Here is a 5,379-nt window from a genome sequence, read left to right on the forward strand (position 1 = left end):
CTGCGCCGGCTCCACTCCCTCCGCGCCCTAGCCGCACCACCGAAGCCCCCTGCTACCCGTGCCTCCCGCTCGCCGGTCCGGTCCCCACTCCGGCCACCACCCGCGGCCTCCTCCCCGCGCTACCCCTCATCGCTGCGCCCCGCGGCCACCTCCGCTACCTCCCTTGGCCGGCGCCTTGGCCGCCGACGCCCAGCCGCGTCGGGCCATGGCCTCTGCCTGCGGTCGGGTGCCCGTAGCGCCCGTTCGGGCCACCCCGCACCCGTGGCCCGTTATGCCCCAGGGCCTATGACATATGGGCCCGCCCCAGAATGGTTTTATAAAAAAAAGAATTAATATATATATATATATATTAAATAAATAAATAATAATTAAATTAATTAATTGATTAAGGAATTAATTAAGTTAATTAATCATAATTAGATTAACCTAATTAACTAATTAGTTTAATTAAACAGTAATTAGATTAGTTAAACATTAATTAGACTAAATAGTCAATGACAAACGGGACCCACACGTTAGTTGACCAGTCAACGCCTCTGTTGACTGCTGACGTCATGCTGACGTTAGCGTGCACTGTTCTGGATAATGTTGGATTAAAATATTTAAATAAATGCTAAAAATGATTTTAATCTTTTAAAATTAATATAAAATAAACCGTAGCTCAGATGAAAAAACTTTGTACATGAAAGTTGCTCAGAACGACGAGACGATTCCGGATACGCAGCCCGTTCGTCCACCACACACCCCTAACATATCAAACACGCAACTTTCCCCCTCCGGTTCATCTGTCTGGAAACACGAAACACCGGGAATACTTTCCCGGATGCTCTCCCCCTTCGTCGGTATCACCTACTACCGCGTTAGAACACGTCTAGCTCTGCTTGTTGTCCTGTTATGCACTTGCTTGCTATGTATTTACTGTTTCTTCCCCCCTCTTCTCTCCGGTAGACCCTGTGACGATGCTGATGCCCCTGTGGTCGACTACATCACCGACGACCCCTCTCTCTCTTGCCAGAGCAACCAGGCAAGCCCCCCCCTTGATCACCAGATATCGCCTACTCTTTTCTCTATACTGCTTGCATTAGAGTAGTGTAGCATGTTACTGCTGTCCGTTATTCCTATCCTGATGCATAGCCTGTCCTTGCTACTACTGTTGTTACCATTACCTGCTATCCTACTGCTTAGTATAGGATGCTAGTGTTCCATCAGTGGCCCTACACTCTTGTCCGTCTGCCATGCTATACTACTGGGCCGTGATCACTTCGGGAGGTGATCACGGGCATATACGATATACTTTACACAGTTACATTACCTGTGATACTGTTCAGAGATGGGGGCTGAAGGGGCAGGTGGCTCCATCCCGGTAGAGGTGGGCCTGGGTTCCCGACGGCCCCCGACTGCTACTTTGTGGCGGAGCGGCAGGGCAGGTTGAGACCACCTAGGAGACAGGTGGGCCTGGCCCTGTTCGGCGTTCGCGGATACTTAACACGCTTAACGAGATCTTGGTATTTGATCTGAGTCGGCTACGAGCCTATACGCACTAACCATCTACGCGGGAGTAGTTATGGGTATCCCGACGTCGTGGTATCAGCCGAAGCACTTCAGACGTCAGCGACGGAGCGGCGCGCGCCGGATTGGACTGGAACGCCTACTAGGCTAGGTCTGCTTCCGGCCGCCCATGCAACGTGCAGGTGTGCTCAGGGCGATGGGCCCAGACCCCTGCGCGCTTAGGTTTAGACCGGCGTGCTGACCTCTCTGTTGTGCCTAGGTGGGGCTGCGACGTGTTGATCTTCCGCGGCCGGGCATGACCCAGGAAAGTGTGTCCGGCCAAATGGGATCGAGCGTGTTGGGTTATGTGGTGCACCCCTGCAGGGAAGTTAATCTATTCGAATAGCCGTGATCTTCGGTAACAGCACGACTTGGAGTTGTACCTTGACCTTATGACAACTAGAACCGGATACTTAATAAAACACACCCTTCCAAGTTCGACAGACAACCCGGTGATCGCTTTTCTACAGGGCGACGAGGAGAGGATCGCCGGGTAGGATTATGCTATGCGATGCGACTGGAGATGCACTTGGAGATGCTACTTGGATATGCTACTTGGATATGCTACTTGGAGTACTTCAATGTACTCTCTTCTACATGCTGCAAGACGGAGGCTGCCAGAAGCGTAGTCTTTGACAGGATTAGCTATCCCCCTCTTATTCTGGCATTCTGCAGTTCAGTCCACTGATATGGCCTCCTTACACATATACCCATGCATATGTAGTGTAGTTCCTTGCTTGCGAGTACTTTGGATGAGTACTCACGGTTGCTTTCTTCCCCCTTTCCCCCCTTTCCTTTCTTTCTGGTTGTCGCAACCAGATGCTGGAGTCCAGGAGTCAGGAGCCAGCGTCGACGACGACCCCTACTACACTGGAGGTGCCTACTACTACGTGCTGCCCGCTGATGACGACCTGGAGTAGTTTAGGAGGATCCCAGGCAGGAGGCCTGCGCCTCTTTCGATCTGTATCCCAGTTTGTGCTAGCCTTCTTAAGGCAAACTTGTTTAACATATGTCTGTACTCAGATATTGTTGCTTCCGCTGACTCGTCTATGATCGAGCACTTGTATTCGAGCCCTCGAGGCCCCTGGCTTGTATTATGATGCTTGTATGACTTATTTATGTTTTAGAGTTGTGTGGTGATATCTTCCTGTGAGTCCTTGATCTTGATCGTACACGTTTGCGTGCATGATTAGTGTACGATTAAATCGGGGGCGTCACAAGTTGGTATCAGAGCCAACTGCCTGTAGGAATCCCCTTTCCAACTCCTTGGCCGAAGTTGAGTCTAGCCATTGCAAAACTTTTACTAACTTGGCTGTGTGCCTTACGGGCCCACGTCGCCATTGGGTGGTATTAGGATCTTTTATTCCTTGACCTATACTCTGGGACTCTTATTTCTCTTCTATTCGGGTTAAATGATTTTTGCTAAATCTAACATTAGGATCTCGTTATCACTTTCACCCGGAGAGCCCCTTATTAATGATGATCGTCTGCGGCACGTGAAGACCCTGAAGATACTCTCCGTTGTTAACCCGAGAACTTATGTTCATCGCATTTGCAATTCCCCTTCCACCGTCAACCCTTATGGATAACTACTTGCAGTTGTTATTCTTACATTCATCCGCAGTTGGTCTTGTTATTACCAGATACCTCGAAACACTCGTCGTTGTCTCGATAATCCTTTGAGCTTATCGCCTTGCTGTTCCTTGTCACCTGAATACCCCTATGGATAATTCTCGCACTTATCGAGTATCCGCTCATCCCCCAGTTGTTCATGTGTTTCACAAAAGTCTTCGAAATAATATTCGATCTTCCGAAAATCCTTTGGGGCCTTTGGCTCTTGAAATTCTTGCTTGCTTGCATTATGGATAATCCCATAAGTCTCGTAGTCATATTGACATTCCTTGTCATTACCATTTTGAGTCTGTTGACTCAATATGTTTGCGAATACACGCAATCATCATTGATCCTTATAAATTACTTTTCCGGCTGAGCTGCCATTCTTTTTACTGGAATTGGTTCTCAACCAATCCAATTGTCTTTGATTGTACCCTACGGCTATTCAACTTATCCACCCCTAATCAGAGCATTGCTTCTGATCCCTTGATTTGGAAATCATAATTCCTTTGCATTTGATAAATGAGTTAGTCAGTTGTTTCTATAATCTGCTTCCTCTAGTTGAGTACCGATGCTCACGTCAGATCCCTTGTGGACCACCAGCTCCTTTGTTGGATTTTATCTGACAACGCCCTTCATATTCAATAAACTTGTGAGCCTTTTTCTCGGATACATAATGCCTTTGGTAAATTGTATCGTCTGCTTTCTCAACCATGCTCTGCCTTCGAGCTTGAGTTAATTACTTCTAAAAGATTCTGGTATAGGATTCTAAGATGCCCCGATGGGTTGAACCTATGCCTTCCTTAATATGTGTGAACTCAAAAGTTTTCACGAGTCGTACTCTTATGGTATTTTGCCAGATAAAATTTCAAAACTACAACTTTATTGAGTGCGAGAAGTGAATGAAAGGTTGTGCATTGGAGAAGTGGGAGTCAACCTTGAACTTTGCGTTCATGCCCATGGACACGATGTACATCTTCTCATCGAAGCTTCTTTTAAAATCAATTATTCCCTTGGTATAAGTTCATCTTATATCTGAGATCTGGCCTTTTTGCAATCGTGGTTCTGACCATGTTCTCCCTTAAATATCATGTCCTGTGCAAGTTTAAGCACTTGTCTTCTATAGAGCAATACCCCAGTTCAACTTCTAGTTTGATCTGTCGTCGAGTATTACCACCTGGTATCTCGAGATTATCTTGGAACTGCATAATTTCTTATGAGTTCTTCATCAAGTACTACATACTCACCGATTACAATTTTTCATGGGCTCGGAGTTATTGAACACTCAAAGACACCGATAACTGAACCGAGTCCGCTCTACGGTTCAACAACTCTTCAGTAAGCTTCTATAAGTACGAGTTTGTACCCGATCACGCCATTCCTAGCCTGTTTGGCTATAGCATTGACGTGACGATTCTAACGGTGCTACCTGGTCCTTATTCTCGGAGCACCAATTTTCGACGATGAACTAACCTTACGTCGATTTTTTTCCTCGTCATACCCTTTCACCTTAAACAACAAGCTTGAGTTCGAGTTTGTGTCGTAACTGTGGTTCCAATAACCTCTTGCTTCATCATTCCTTTGACTTGATGTCGTCGCTGATTGACTACATCTGCATGAAATCTCTCGACAATTGTGTCGTGATCACCATCAACCTTATGAGCTCTTCCAGGAATTCAATTGAATTCATGATGGGTAATACCATCCTTGCCCCTCGATGATTCCTGTTCTCATCGACCACTTTATTGCCTTCCGTTCAACACAACTTGTTCGCGTTTTGTGTAAACCTTGAGATCACTACTACCCAGCAGTTGATCTCCCTTACCTCGGAAGTATTACCATCACTTTTTGTCAAGAATGTGGTGAGAATTTCACCACCTCTTAATAATTCTTGATATCTTAATACTTCTTGCCATCTTCGTTCATTCCTTGGTCCCCGTATTGTTTTCAACCGGAATACCGACAATGGAGCTATGACGTGTGAATTCAAAACTTCTAGCAACCCTATTGCTTTGAAGTGAATGGGCGATAGTTCATTCTAAGTCCTTCACTAATTGAATCACCATTCTAACATTGGTCGTGCAACCCAACCCGTACTTCGGGCGCACCCTTCAACCAATGTTTAATTGTGTATGTTTTCCTCGAGCATACTTCCTTATATCAGTTGATCCGACAAATGTTATCTCCTTGTTCACTTAATGGTGGAAATCCATCTTT

Source organism: Triticum aestivum, chromosome 7B (assembly GCF_018294505.1).
Source record: "Triticum aestivum cultivar Chinese Spring chromosome 7B, IWGSC CS RefSeq v2.1, whole genome shotgun sequence".
NCBI lineage: Eukaryota > Viridiplantae > Streptophyta > Magnoliopsida > Poales > Poaceae > Triticum > Triticum aestivum.